This window comes from Numenius arquata, chromosome 22 (assembly GCF_964106895.1).
Source record: "Numenius arquata chromosome 22, bNumArq3.hap1.1, whole genome shotgun sequence".
In the NCBI taxonomy this organism is placed as follows: Eukaryota; Metazoa; Chordata; class Aves; order Charadriiformes; family Scolopacidae; genus Numenius; species Numenius arquata.
The window spans coordinates 6,975,078-6,990,868 of NC_133597.1; the positions used below are offsets into that span (position 1 = coordinate 6,975,078).

A 15,791-nucleotide genomic window follows, 5' to 3' on the forward strand; every position below is an offset into this window, starting at 1 on the left:
GCACCTACTATACTTGGGCGCTCCAGGTTTTTTTTTAATTTCTCCATTTATTTTCTCCATTAAGAGCACTTACTCCAATCCGTCAGTGGAGAGAAAAGATCTCTCTCTGCCTTGTGAATGACCTGCAGATCTGTGGGCTGCCTGTGGCATCCGAGTCTCTCCTGGCCCTTTCACGAGGGCCCTGTGAAGGACACTGACAAGTTACTGGTTTGGTCTTCAGTGGGAGCTGGACTCCGTGTCTGGTTTGTGTGGATCCTTGTTGTTTCACAGCTGAGGAAAACACCTACGATACCTAGTGATGCTCCTTGCTTTCCCTGCCGTAACCTGCTGCAAGTCAGCACTTGGAGAGGTTTATTTGCGCCGAAGCGATAGAATGACAAAAATCCAGGCTTTCGCTTTTCCATTTGTTTCCTGCCTGACTCTGGAAAAATCCCTGTCTTGCCTCTCAAAGGCAAAACCCAAGGGAGCTCCCTGGGTGTTGGGTCATCACCAGAGAATGAGCGCTGAGCTCTGTTCCCACTTGAGCCACAGACTGGTGTCAGCTGGGGATCGGCTGCCGCGCAGGGAGGAATCGTGCTCCGAACAGGGCGTTGGTCCCCTGGACGTGGCTGGGTGAAAACAGGAAGGTTGTTGCTTGGTTTTGGGGTGATACCTGTGGATTTGCCTCTATTATAACAGGGGGACAGGAGCTCAGCAAGAGGGAAAACGCAAATTAGGCGCTACACCAGGACCATTGTGAAGAGGAGCAGCAGCACTGGCAGCTTTGGGATGCCATGGGGAAGGAATAACTTGATGTACAGTCAAAGGAGGAAAGGGCATAAGCAACAAGCTGTCCAGGGCTTCTGCGGTGACTTGAGGGTGACTGCAGAAGATGTCTCATTTTGGGTTGGTCTTGGAGAAGGATTGATCCCCCTCTAGGGATGCAGTGAGGTGGATGTACCTGGTTCTTTTTCCAGAGGAGATGACTATCCTGAGCCACCAAACGCTCGCTTCAGACACGCCATACAAAGCACAGCTGCTATTTTTTTTGAGCTTTCCCAGCCTTCTTTCCCTATAGCACCATGCTGGGACCCACAAGTGATTGCCTCGGGGGACAGCAAGCAGCAGGGCCCCCTCTCTAGGGGGCTTGGGTTGGACGTGACCAGCCTTTCTTGTAGCAGCACCTCGGTGGGATTTGCCGCACTGGCAGGGAGAGCAGTGCAGAACTACTACTTTCCCTCTGGATGGAGAGGGCTGGCTGGGTGATGCCAGGAGAGCTATGTGCAGGGCAGGCAGAGGGGGACATGGGGAGCACGGGGGGGCTGGGACCCCGAAAACAGCCTGTTTCTTTCAGCTCCTGGCAGCATGAAGCACCTCTCTCTCCCTCCAGATGTTCGCTGTGTTTATAGCTGCTGAAGCAAGAGACTGAACTCTCTCATTAATACGTTTCTCTCTCCCTTTCTCTCTCTCTCTCTTTCCCTCTCACATTGAAGCCAGAAGTCTCAGCTCAGAGGTTGCAGCTGGAAAGGAGCTGGGGGTGAGGGGTGGGAGAGAGAAGGGAGGTGTATGCAAGCCTCCCATCCCATTCAACTCCCCCTCTCCACTTTCCTCCCCCCGAATCCTCCCAAAATACACATGCCCCGAAAAAAGAAAAACACTAGCAGATTTTTTATTTCAGAAAGTAAACACTTAGGCCATGGGGGTCTGGAGGTTATGGGAAAAGAGGAAACCATTGGGCTAATCAGGCCGGGACACACTTCCCCTGCTGAAATAAACCAGAAATCATTGCATTACAGGGCGCCGCCGCGGTTAACCCTGGTGCTGCCAACACAGCTGAGCGCTGGGGAGCTGTGGAGAGCCCGGAGCCTGCCCACGCATTTTCCCCGGCTCCCTGGTTCTTAGCCAGGGCGAAGCACCGGTGCGGAAGGGGAGCCAGCACTGTGCAGCAGCCCTTTGGCATGATGGCCCGTTGGGAACGAGCCGTTGGGAATTTTTTAGTAGGAAATGAAATCTTTTTTTTTTTTTTCTATGGTTTATGAGCCATCCTATAGAATTTCATAGTTATTCTTGCCTGAGAACTCTGCCTGACGCTTGCAAACCTCTACATAGAGGAAATCTTTCTCTGCTTGAATCAGCGAGATTTGGGGGCAATTTCTGCAGAGCTTTGAATGGTTCTCAGAAAGCTCTTTTTTTCATCTTTGTGAGATTTGCTTTAGGTGTATAAATGATTAGAATACTGATTATTTGGTTGCAAACCCTTCAGAGAGGGATCCTTACTGCTGTCTTTTACTCCTGTGTTTGTAGAGTACCCAGCATATGGGATCTGCCTGTAAAATGGGGGACCCTTGATGCTTCTGCAGGACAAAGAACAGCTATAGCCCAGGTGTAAGTGAGCTAATGGGCCCTTTGTACCAACTTTACAAAGAGATCTCAATTTACCCTCTCTAAGCCTGCCCTTAGACTTCCCCTGGCTCCTTTCACAGTCTGAGTTGCATACTATAAATGGACACTCACTACCAGGTCTCACACATTTTGAGACCGCTGCAGCTATCTGTGTTTCAGAAAGGCCGGATCTCTAAGAACAAATGTTTATCACCGTAAATGAATATTAGAGATTGTCCGTTGCTGTGAGCCTGGGTCTGTTTGATCAGAGCTCCTCACCGCGATTGCTGACGACTCATCCTGCCAGGCTGAGATTTTCAGAGAAGCCCAGATGGGTTTTGTACCCTGTTGCATCCAGGCTGCTTTGGAAACCCCAAATCTTCACAGGATGCCCATGCTGACACAGTCTGGGATGGACTTCACACTCTCCTGCAAGCCTTCCCTCGGCCAGCAATTACTGAGAGGGATCAGGGCTGAAAGGAAAAGCCAGCACGGAGCACTTTGTACCCAAGGGAAAGTGAACTTTCCGTTGACGCCCCCAAAGAAGGTTTTACCTCATCTGTTACAGTGCAAACGCTGGCGGTGAAAGGTACCGTCACCGGTTCCTTGAGCCATCAGCCTGGCTCTTGCGACATCCCCACCAGAAGGCAAATCCCCAGATAGCGTGCGATAGGGGGGCTGCAGACCTGCCGTGTCCCACCCCGCTATCTCAAGAATGCATTTGAACAGTAGCTGTTTCTGCAGCCTCTGGAGGTCGAGGCTTCAGATGGAAATCAAGCTCTGTGGAGATAGTCCCACGGGGCAAATTGCAGAATTTTTGGAGTTGGTGTTCAGCTCAGATAAGCCCTTGAGAGCTCAGATACTTTATCTGAACCTTATCTGAGCTATTTGCATCACTTCAGTCTGAGAAACCAGGCTGTCAGACGTTAGGAGAGGAGGGCAAGTTGCATTAGGATGGTCTGTCTTGTTTTTTCATTGTTGTTTCTAACACACAGACACCTCCAGGAGGATTGGACTCTCCTCTGCCCCATGCCGCTCAAGGAGCTTATACGCAGGCTGGACAGCTGAAGAGCAGGAAGGAGAAATACCATGCCTAGAGCCACACAAGAGTAAGGACAGGATTAGGACCAATATTCATTGAAAACCCTGTAAGGGATTGCATCTCTCTGCTCTCTTTCTGAAATGGAATAGAAATTAGCTCAAGCTGCCCCTGTTGTTAATTGTGGATGGAAATGATTCCTCCTTTTCAGACCAGACCCAGGTCTAAGCTTTCTCAAATGCAGTGTGCTTTCTGCGCCGTGTTTACTAGACCCTGTTTGGTGAAATTTCTCACCTTGTCTGGAGATCCTGGGGGGAAATATGGGGTCTGTGGGTCTCCTAGCATCCCTCCTCTTCATCCCTGCTTTGCAGCAATCATCTGTTTGACTGGAAGGACCCTGCAATCCAGGGGTTCTTCAGGGATGCAACATTCACTTTGCAGACCATGTAGGAGGGTTCATTCACCTGAGCTCTCAGTCCTGGTGGCTCTTCCCCAGCATCTATAGTCTTCCATGGAGGAAGAGTTCCCAGGGATAGTAACAGCAGATTTCGGAGATCTGGCTGAGCTTAGAGGGTCTTACAACTGGGATTTGGAAGACCTTGGCTACATCACTTAACAGAAAGTCTTTAGGCGTCTAAACCCCACTGACTTCCACTGGAGTGAGATGCCTAAATCATTCAAAAGGCTGCCTGTGAGCCAGTGCGTAGCAGTTTCTCACGTTGGAGATGCAGATGATTAATTCATTGCACATTTTATTGCGATGCTTAATTCATTGAGGTCAGGCAAGTGGCTGGAAGTCCCTGGAGAATGGTGTTGTACAAGTGCTTGGTATTGTAAAAAAAAATAGAAAAAATAGACATCTTAAACAACACGGGGCTGCTAGCGCGGCTGAGCCCTTGAAGCTGCTGAACACGTGCTGGAGTTTACACAGCCCACCGGATGGACCTTCCCCTGTGGGGTTTTGTATCAATAGGCTTTGAAAAAGTTGCAGCGGGTCAATTGTTGGCTGTTTGACAATGGATGAAATAGGGTTTCTCTCCCTGCAGCTGGTTCCCGGGGAGGGAGCTGCCTCTCTGGCTAACGAGGCTGTGTGTGTGCATCAGGATGCTGGTTTCTCTGCAGAAGAGCCATGGGAGAGTTGCAGCGGGCGGCTTGCCGGCCTCCAAATGACTTGAGTGAGGTGTGGGAACAGCTTGGGATGGAGGGTGGAATTTGCGTGCAGGCTTATTTTCAGCATTAGGTTTATGAAAGGAGACTCTCAGCCAGCACAAGCGGTGCAGGTCCATCCTTTGGGAGCTGCCTTCGGAGACCTCTGATCCCCTCTTAGAGGCAAGGGCTGCTTTTTTGCTGTTTTTTCTTCCCCCACGACTCTGCAAGGGCAGGTTTTGGATTCAAGGCCGGGATCTAACCTTTAAACCCCTAAAGCCCGCGGTGAGCCTGCGGGAAAGCAGGGTTGGCTTTAGCCCGCTTGGTGGGAACACTGCCATTGATTTTAGCAACGGAGGGGGTGGGTGCACACACCAAAAAGCAATATAATAAAGTTCATGACAGGACTTCCCTTCCTGGAAAGGGAAACAAGGCCACTGACATGGCATACGCTGCGTGAGCAGGGCGGTAAAAGCACTTGCAGATATTCGTGCTTCCCGTAGCACAAATGGAATGGAGCAAAAGAAACTGCTCCACCAAAGCGGAGATTGGATTTCTAAGAAGAGCTGGCCCAAACTGCTTCTCTCCAATTCATCAGCAACTATTTTTCAGGAGTCAGAAATGCCTTTCCCCCCTGGTTTGTGTGATTCACTCTCCACATCCTAAGTTCAAGGGAGACCAGAAGGCACTCGATTTGGCCAGACTGATGTCAGCATTGAGGTAGAATAGGAAAAAAGGAGGAGATGCCCCAAGGGAGCCTGCTCATGGAAAATTTCTAATTTGGTCAGTTCCAGGCATCTCACAGAAGAGCCTGCACTTGGGAGATTTCAACCCAGTTTTGCAGGCTCAAGAGGCATGAATAATTATGGAAGGTAGTGATGGAAATAAAGCTGGCATCTCAGTCCTGCCCTGGACCAGCTCTTCGTCACAGGGCAACCTTGGGGTATCTACATCTCCTGTGAAATGTCTCCAGAGATGATCAGACCTTCTCTTCCCCTGCTTTGCATCTAGTTACTGCCTAACCCCAGGAGACCAGATGCTTCCTTTGTCTGGCAGCTTTGGTTGTGTTTCTATCCAGGCAAACAGCTACTACACGAAAGTAGTAGCAGTTTCCCTTGCTTTACAGTAATCAAAATGACAGGATAACGAGGCAACCCAGTAGCCTGCTTTGCCTTCCACTTGTGCTGAGTTCCAGGCTGGGTGTCAGCTCCGTCCCCTGTTTAGATGAAATACGTCTTTTTGACTTTTCTTCTCATTGCTGCCAAAAGTGACAGACTGTTCTGCGGAAATCATCAATATTTTGTCAAAACGAAATCCAAACATTTCCAGCCAAAACTCAGCGTTTTCTGGTGCTGGCTCTGTTGATACAAAAACAAATCTCCGTGGGAAATGCCAGCATGGAAAGAAAGGGGAGAAATAGGTTGGACTGTTCTGCTGAACGCTTCTCCTGGCTCTCTGATTCAGATGGGTGTCTGAGGGCTGCAAGGCAGAGGGTGGTTGAACCCAAGAGCTTAATCAGGACCACTCGTGTGTTTATTTAGCCCAGATTGGTGTAAACAGACGTACTCTGTGACATGCTATGAAGACAGGCTGAGAGAGTTGGGGTCGTTCAGCCTGGAGAAGAGAAGGCTCCGGGTAGACCTTACAGCTGACTTCCAGTATCTAAAGGGGGCTACAGGAGAGACTCTTGATCAGGGAGTGGAGCTATAGGACGAGGGGAAACAGTTTTAAACCGAAAGAGGGGAGATTTAGATGAGATCTCGGGAAGAAATTCTTTAGTGTGAGGGTGGTGAGGCACTGGAACACGTTGCCCAGAGAAGCTGTGGTTGCCTCATCCCTGGAAGTGTTCAAGGCCAGGTTGGACGGGGCTTTGAGCAACCTGCTCTAGTGGGAGGTGTCCCTGCCCAGGGCAGGGGGGTTGGAACTTGATAATCTTTAAGATCCCTTCCAACTCTAACCGTTCTATGATTCTCTGCACAAGGAGGCTGGCCTGTGCAGTTTGTGACATAAAATACATGTGCAGAGTAAGTACTGATACTTGCTCCCTGCTTTCCAATGTCAGGACATGATGCTTCATCCAAGCTACACCTTCAAGCCAAGGGAACAGGCCTTTAAGGTTTCATCCATCTGATCTTGCCTTGTTGCATGTCACCCTGTCTTCCCTCCCTCCACATTGGCACCTAGTAATGTTGTTGTTCTGCCTCTCTGTTTAATATAGCAGATACTTCCATAACCATCCGTCTTCCGAGATCCCTCCCTGGAGGCCTCGCAGCCCACAGTGGCACCAGACCATGGTGGGAGGACTTTCTGCTCCACACCCACCTGAAACAAAACGGTTTTATCGGGGCTCTCCCACGCCTGCCAAGGGCATCGTGACGCTCCCCTCCCCGTTGCTGCCGCTCCTCACTTCATTAGCGCCGGAGATGTTTATAAATGGAAGAGATAATATTTTTCATTTCCAGTTTGGGTTTCCAGGGCAGCCACTTTCTGAAGCACTTAGGAAGTTTAGAGAAGACGAGGTTATATAAACGATTTCCCCCCCCTGGGCTCTTATTAATCAAGTGGCTTGTGGAGCCATTCCCATAGCTTTGGGCTCAAGGGCACTCGCTGGGTGAGGGGAGGCAGGCAGTTAATACAAGACATCTTTTTCTTGGCTCTTACCTTTTTTTTGGTAGGTTTGCAATGAATGAACAGTCAGACCTGGCTGTTGGGATTTGAAAGCAGACGGAGAGCTGAACAGTAAGCTCCTAGGCTGTATTCAAACTGTGTTTTGGGCTTGACTCTTGCATTAGCCCCTTCTAGGCCTTCAAGTGAGTCATGTAGCATCTTTTAATGATGATTTACCTGGCCCTGTTAATATGTCCCTGTAAAATTTGATTATTCAATGTAGAACATTTGCATTGCCTGAGCATAAGGTAAATATAATTTTGATAGCAGTGGGCAATGAGTTGATCCCTGTGCTTTTACAATAAAATCCAATGGACATGCAGACACACACAGTAATTACTGTATTTCCTGGCAAGCCCTGATGCATTTTTAAAGCTTCCCAACATCTTCCAACCCAGGCTCCTGGGTTTGGAAAACAGGAGCAAGCTTTCATTCCCATTAGAATGAAACCAAGCTCTGCCTCCTCCTCCTCCATGTCCTTTCTCCCACCATGAGAGCTGAGGAATGGGGTCTTTCTGTTTTCCTCGAGTGGAGGAAAGAGTTCTGGCTGTAGGGGCAGGTTCAGCTGTTTCAAGCCTGGAGCTGAGGGTCCACAGGAAATCAGCTCATTAGTCTGTTGACCTACCTTCCCTGTTTTCCAGCCATGCTCTTTCAGTGTGAAAATAATGATTTAAATAGCCAAGGGTGGAAAATAATGATTTAAAGGGGTAAAGGGGATATTCTCAACTATTTCTGACTGTAGACTTGGCAGAAGGAAACTGTATTTCTTCCGGGTCTTGGGAGCGTGTGAGAAAAGGTGTTGAACATCTGGAGTGATTTAGCAGTTTTGTGCTCTTGTGCGAGGCTGTGCACTCCTGGTGGTGTAAACCTGGCTCACCCCAAAGAACCGGGATGGGCTGATGGAGAGAAAAGACCCTCGTGGTGTTTGGCTTGAGCAGGTTTAGGTAGGGCATTGCAGAAGAGCCATGTTGACCTCCTCCAGGGACAGATGATGGGTCGTGGTGGCCCCTGGCCACCTGAAGCCTTGCTCAAGATACAGACAGCCCCTGTGATTTTTGGTGTATCGTGTGAATGAATTTTCTTCACTTGCCAGAACTAATTTTCAGATTGGAAGGAAACTCCAAGCACCAGAGATAGATTTTGTTTCATCTCACTCATGATGCTAAAGCACGAATCAGGCTTTTCAGCTAAAAAGGCAGATTCATTTCAGCTCATTCGCACCCCGAGACCTACCCCTCCCATAGAAACCTCCTCAAAGAAGTGAATTAACTGAGTGAAAAGAAAGTTAGTTAACAGATTACTTTTAATTTACCTTTTTGTTTTCATTTTGAAATTTCTTCCCATTTTAAAAGTGCAAAACCAGAAAGTTTTAGCTCAGGTTGAATGACACACCATTTTCCTTGTTTATTTTCTTTTTGCTGTTTTAGCCCAATGGGAAGTGTGTGAAAAAAAAAAAAAACCCACACAACTAGTTTGCCTCAACCCAGAACATATTTAGAAAAAGTATTTACGTCTCCTTTTTTCCTCTAACTGGCAGAACTGGCAGCAAAGCCCCCCAAAATAATAAATAAATCAGCTGTTTTCACAACTTTTGCTGCAGGCAGCGGGGAAGCAAATAGGGAAGCAAACCAGTTTGTGTGCTGAACCCCCTTATATCTCAAAATCTCCGTCCGACAGCTTTCCGAAGGTAATTAAAAACCTGAAATAACTGGTGACGATGGTGATAGCTGTAGATGGTGACCATACTTCCATTGGAATCGCAGCCCCTGCCGCCCAGCTGTCTCTTCCCCATTTACACCAGCAAGGATTTAGGAGCGAGGCGAACTAATCAGGAGACCCTCATGGGGAGAGAGGCGTGTTATTTAATTAGCTTTACAATGGACTGACTGGGAGGCACGTGGTGGCTCTAATGGAAGGAGATAGATGTCCTTTTAGCTGGGCTAATTGTTAGGAAATAGCAGAGCCTTTGTTCAGCCCCAGCATGTGGCCTGTGATCTCTGGGAGCCCAGGGGCTGCCCGCTTATAATTTTAGACAGATCTATTCAAGCCTGCTCTGCAGCGTGGGGCCGAACAAGACGGGTATTGTTGCAGGGCCAGGATCGCCGTCCAAGAAAACCACCCCGAAAAACCCAAACACGTGTAGAGCGGAATATTTCTCTGTCGTTTATTCACTATCGGGCCGGGTTGCCAAGCGGAGACAATCGCCAGCGAGGAGGTTTCTAGCACCGGGCAAGGGCTTTTCCTCTTTGAAATACATACGCGAGTGAATCCTTCATCCCAGGAGCAGTGCAGGGGTGTCTTCACCAGCAGAGCCTGGCTGGAGCAGGCAGCTTTAGGGCTTTAATTGCTGGTGTGGGTCTCATCCTGTACTTCCCTTGCTGTGGGCATGGTGTACATGGGGTACTGGTGCCCATTGCCGAATCATCTCCATAGACTGGCTGTGTGCACTTCTCATCTCATGGGCATGGTGGTACAGGAGTTTCAGCTGGGAGGACCTTGGCCATTATGGGTGCAGCATCTATGCCTCCCAGGGTCCTGTGAGACAAGGGATGGGAATCGCAGCTCTCTTCCCTAAGCTCTCCCCTAAAATCTCTCGCTGCCAAGACCCCAAGACCCCATCCCCAAGCTTTTCCTTCAGTACTGCTGAGCTCGTGCTCCCAACCCCTTGTGAAATGAGAAAGTGTCGTTTCATTAAAGAAGGGGGTTGCAGGCACAAAGGTTTGGAAGAGGTCATGTGGAAATATTGACCAGGAATTAAACTTCTATCTCTTGAACCCTTCTGTCCTGCTCACAAGTGTTAACCTGGGGATCATTGCACTCAAGTGTTTTATCTCTCCACGCTGACCTCTTCCAGCCAGCTGCGTGCAAGCCTGTTCTTCTGGTCTTCTGGTGGCTGCTGTTCCTTAGGATTTGAATTTCTATATTAGAGGTTGGTGCTGGACTGACCTTCCTTGGGAGGTGCTTGTGTGGCTTCTGGCACCTTCATGAAAGTGAAATGTGGCTGTTACTTGGTATTTCTTGAAGCAGTGGGTCTTTTTTTGTTTGTTGGTCTTTTGTTGTTGTTGTTGGTTTTTTTTTTTTTTAAAGATTGAAAGACCATATATGTGTTAGTGAATGCAGTCTAGCTGTCCAGGAGTTCTGCTTCATTAGCAATGATCCCACTGCTTCTCCGTTGTAATCCCTCCCCTGTGTCCCAGGGAAGGGGATCTCAAGGACTATCAGAAATTGGTTCAGTAAACTCTGTCGCCAGAGATCGGTGAGTGCCGAGGGTGAAGCTGGAAGCAGAGACGTGTTGCTTAAGTCTGAGCTGGCTGCATTTGTTTCTGCTCTGAAGGAGTCTGCCCAAGAGATGCGACCAAAGATGAGAGGCCCTACAGGTGAGGTTTGATGTGTGTCCTCTGTGTGTGCTCAGAGTAATTGCAAATATCAAGAGTTAAAGTGAAAAAATCCTCAGGTTATGTTTACCAAGAACTCAGTGCTGTTACTTGAGGAGCAGAGGGAAAATGTGCTGAGGGCAAACAGCGCTGCAGAACAGCTTACGAGGATTTTCCAGCCAGCCAGTGCTTCCAGCAGGGTGACAAGTGAGTGACAGCACCCCCCACCAACGAAATTCAAGGCAGAATTACATCGCTCGAGCCCAGATCAGCTAATCAGGTTCTGAATCAACATGGGACCTCTGGAAACCAATCACAGGAGGCACTTGAGGATGCTCAAGCAGCTTGTGAGACTGTTGATTGAGGTACTCATGGCGTGTGGACCGGAGCTGTGGCTCCCTCGCCGCTGCCACGCGGGGATGCGTGTGTGCTGGAGTCCTGACTCCTAGCTGGCCACAAAGATGCTTTTGTGAGCCATCTCCACTGGGAAGTTAATGAGAGCAGGAGTCGGGGAGGCTTGGAGGCGGCTTCCTCTGCTGGTGCCTGCAGGGCAATCTGAGGATGGTATTGTGGCAGTGATGTCTCAGGACTGAGCTCTGGATCTCCCCAGCATGAACACAAACTTGCTTTTAATGCAGAAAACGTGGAGGATGGGGACTTCCCGTGACTCCAGCCCCATAGTGAGGAGAAGCAAGGGGACCCCAGAGGCCACAGCCATTTGGGTCACGGAGGAGCCAACACTTTTGTGATGGTCATCACCTCCTGGCCACAAATGCCAGATCTGAGGGGAGCCTGCCTTCCCCACAGACAGCCCGGGGGCACACGCAGTACGTGCTGGCTAATGAGCTCTATTTCTGTGCCCGTGCTGGCTAATGAGCTCCATTTCTGTGCCCGCTGTTTAACCAAAATGGGGAGGCTGTAGTCGCCAGGACTACTAATCCAGCCTCCTTCTACCAGCGTAAAACAACTCACTCAAATACTTCCCAGCCATCAAGGCGCTTGAAAGAATTTCTCATATCATATTAAATTCCAGGAAAGGTATCTCCCTGGGGAACGGTCATGGCAGCTGCTTGCTCTTTCCTCTCATTGCAGCGGGCCACCTCCACACCCAGAGCCACCTCCCTGCTCTTTCCTTTCTTGGAGTGGTGGCTGCTGCTCTTTCCAACAATGTCCCCCTTACGATGAGTCCTTTCATGTCTCCGTTTCTCCCTGGAATTGCACAACGCTTTTTTTTTTTTTCTCCCTTCCCCTTTGCTCCTGATTTTTGTCTCATGCCCTCTGGATATTGTTTACTTGCCAAAACATCAAACTGAAGCCCTGACCGCTCGCGGTCATTAAAAATCCCATGGCAGTTTTGGGGAAGGCTCCAATTTGGCTAATTACCTTCTGCCATAAATATCCCCCTGCAGTTTTAATTGGGTATGGTGTTCTTCATTTCCTGTCCATAACAGCTGGGTGGTGCTGCTCCACGTTATTACGTAGCCGTTGTATTTCACCCCAAAGGTGGCCGCGTTTTGGTAGCAGCAGTGCAGGGAAAAAGCTCCTTCTCCATTCTACCCGGAACACCTAATCCTGAGCCTGCTGTCATGAGAATGGGTATATCTGAGGGAGAGGAGAAGCTGTCCCAGCTCCATAACATCTGGGGGAGAGCCAGCTGCTGCCCCTTTGTTAAACGGGCTGTGACAGGAGCGAATTTGGCCCTGCTGAAGGGAAAGAGCTGGCCCCAGCTGGGAGAGAAGTCATGGAAGAGCGGTCCTGCCTGCACTGCGCGTTCGGAAATCAGCAAAGGCTCTAGTCTCGTAATACCCTTCCTCGACGCTAAATGAATAATTATTATTATTCTTTTGAACCAAGGTTAGTCAGCCTCCCTGGGAACAATGTGGCATTACTGCCCGTCCTCTCTTTGTTCCAAACTGTTGAAAAACAGTCAGGCTGCATTGTGGAGGGAGGGCAGATGGTTATCTCTGATCAACGGCAAAATCTTTTGGCTATATTAATGGCAGGAGGGCTGTTCTCCACAGCTCAGCATCCTCCCTCGACAGGAGAGAGCCTGAATAGATATTAACATTGAATAAGACAGAATGGAAAAGGAGGGTGAGACTTGGATGTGGAAGAGGAAAGATTTTTCTAAAGCCTGTAAGCAGCAAATAGGAACCAGTTGCTGAGGCGAAGTCATGTTTGGCAGGTCTTGGACTCCAAATGGTCACATCCCAGCTGAAGAAACTAATCAATGGATTCCTTCCATGCCTTCTGCGAACACTGAGCCATTGAGCGACTCAGCTGGAGTTCAGAGCCAGGGCTTTCATGTTGCAGGCTCTGAAGTGAACACAAATTAAGGCGGCCGCTAGGATGGAGTCGAGTTGGAAGGAAAGATTCAGCTGTCCTGGGAGGAAATCTCTGTCCGCGGCCTCTCCGTTCTTTTCCTCCGCTTTGGGGGTTTTCGCCCCAGTGCTACTTTTGGAAGCATTTCTAGTTACCCTGCACTTAGGGGCTCCCATACATCTCACAAGTGAAACAGAAGTTTGGGGGAGGATGCAGGGGGTGAGGCAGGGGAGCGGAGGAGCTCAAAGCTTCGCCGCAGCCATGCTGTACCAAGCTGTGGCTCAGTGTCATCGGCTTTGCAGGATCAGGGCTGAGCCGGGATGCCAGGAGCATGTGTATCTTTCCTAATAAAAACCACACAAGCTGCGAGAAAGATCTTTATTAGAGCCTTTGTACTGGTCCAGAAGAGAAGGAGCCCATTACAGGTGCACTGGAATTCAGCCAGTCCTTAAGACCATAACACTCGCAGGAGAGGCCAAGCCAAATCCATCGGCCCATGGGAGCAAGGCTAAAGCACAGACACCACGGGGGCAGCCGCTGCCTCCTCTGGTGCCGCTTTTCAATCCCACCGGCAGCTCCATCCGGGACCATCTCTGCTCACGAGAGCCTTCTTCCATGTGGCATCGACATCCCGTCCCCATCAGTGCCCACCAGTGCCCCAGCAACCTCCCCACGCGCCTCCTCTGCTCTTTCAGTCTGGGGACTGTGGTTTGCTGTGCTCGCAGGGTGGATTATGGAGTGCCGCTGACTCGGGAGGAACGCTGGGGTCATTTCAATACGTTTGGGATTGCAGGTGCTTTGTGATGGCTTCACAGAGCCTGTGGCCAGCTGCCTAAGCCGGTCCCCCCTGCGCCGGCACTCTCCCACCCTTGCCCCGTCACAGGATCAAGGCAGAGCTTGCAGCGTGCCGAGGGAAGTGTGGGAAGGAAAAGATTGTCAGGCTGTGATAACTGCATCGGGTTTCCCTTCCCAAGCCAGCTCTGGAAGGGATCATATGGAAAGGCAGCTGTTTCTCCTGAATCCCCTTTTGATTTTCAACTGAAAACATTCTGCTAAATCTCCTCTCTATAGTTTCTTCCTTCAGTCCTTGCTGTCCATCCTGTGTGGGGAAAAGAAACCCAAAGCAAAGGGCAGGTGCAAGAACGTTATCCTGTACGGGGAGAGGCAATGGGGACCGAGTTTTATCCTTACAGCCATCCTCCGTTCACTTTTGGATTTCCAGGTTCATTCCTGTGGTAGGTTTCAATCCAAAGACCCACCACTCAAGGTTTCAAACTTTGTGCTCTGCCTGAGCACAACCCAGGTTCTCCAAAGCACCCAGGAATCAGTGGAGGGAGTTTATATATTGGTCACACAGTGAATCGCTGGTCCTACTCTGCTGCTGCAGGAATAGGTTGCTCATAAATGAGCTTGCAAGTAAATTGGAAATACGATTGCCTGTAAAATTGGAAACGCGAGCGCTTGTCGATGAGTGAGGCGCCTGAAAGATGCACTTTGGGCTGGAGCTAACTGCCTGCCCCGCTTTGCTAGCTCTGAAACTTCCTGCTGGCTGCCTCTCGAGCTCTCCACCTGGGTAAAAACGGCTGCTCGTGCGAGCCAGAATCAGGCTCTCGATTGCTGGCCCCAGCACCTCACAGCTTCTTTTAGTTACACGAACTTTTCTTCTATAAATACGTCTTAGGCGACTGAGAAAGGCGCTGCTGAAGAAGCTAGAAATAATCCTGAGCTGTAACGTTTGCATCTGCAGCTCATCTCTCAGTGTGTTTGAAGGTTTCAATGGTGTTTGTGAGCAGGACCCTGGCTCATCCTATGGTTTAGCACAACCTTGAGCCCCTGAGGCTGGCTCAGGTGGCTGCCTCTTCCCCACATTCCAGCCGGGATGTTCATTTGAGCCCATCTCTGATCAGAGCAGCCCGGTCTCTGCCAGCGCGTCGCAGACTGTTAAGACTTTCGGAGTGAGAGAACCACAAGAGCTGGTTGCTAATGACTTTTGTTTTTTTTTTTTTTCTAACACTTGTACCGGTAAATTGACATCTGTGAGTCATAATCTCCCTTCTGCTCTACCGTTTGTGGTCTGAAGTTTGTGCTACCTAAATATAATAAAACATATTTCATGTGAAAACCGATATTCTTCTGTTAACTTCATGCCATGCTGGCATGATACTCATCTTGCATCTTTAAGATACTTTTTATCCAGTCAGTTCCTGAATCTTTTTGGCCTCCCACCTGTGTGTGGCGTGCCCTGAACAACCACCCCTGGCCATCACCCATCACCACACAACTGAGCGTGCCTGTGCACACACGCTGACCATACCCGCACATTCGGATGCGCTTGTGGGTCCAGACAGGCAGCACTGATGCGAGCGTGAAGGGGTGATGCGAGCATCAAAGGCGATTTGAGACAGGCAGGGTGAAGGCAACTGGTCTAGTTTCAAGAAACATTGGTTTTTGGCAGGCCACTGTGGTTCCAGCTCTGGGCTGCATGCAGCCAACAGCATTTTCCCTTGGAACTCCTTTTTTCCCTTTGTCTTGCGGGGTTGGGATGCAAGCGGAGGTTGTGGCAGAGGTGCAGCAGCACCCAAGTTTGTGCTGGATGTGATCCACCCCCTCCATCACCCCGTATCCCCCATCACCCTGTACATCTCCCATCAACCCGTACCCCCCATCATCACACATCCTCCATCACCCCGCGTCATCCATCAACCTGTACCCCCATCACCCCAAAACCCATCACCCCGTATCCTCCATCCCCCCACATCCCCCCGTACTCCCCATCACCCCGCATCCTCCATCCCCTTGTAGCCCCCATCCCCCCGCATCCCCCCGTACTCCTTCCCCCTCGGACTTCTCCCCTCCCGGACCAGCGCCGGCTCCGCTCCCCG

The 15,791-nt window shown here is 49.9% G+C and overlaps 1 protein-coding gene across 2 annotated transcripts in view; it reads left to right on the plus strand.

Annotated features, from left to right (window-relative positions):
• Positions 1–15,791, plus strand: part of ETS1 (ETS proto-oncogene 1, transcription factor) — an 80,552-nt gene that overhangs the window by 14,613 nt on the left and 50,148 nt on the right. The window lies entirely within an intron of this gene.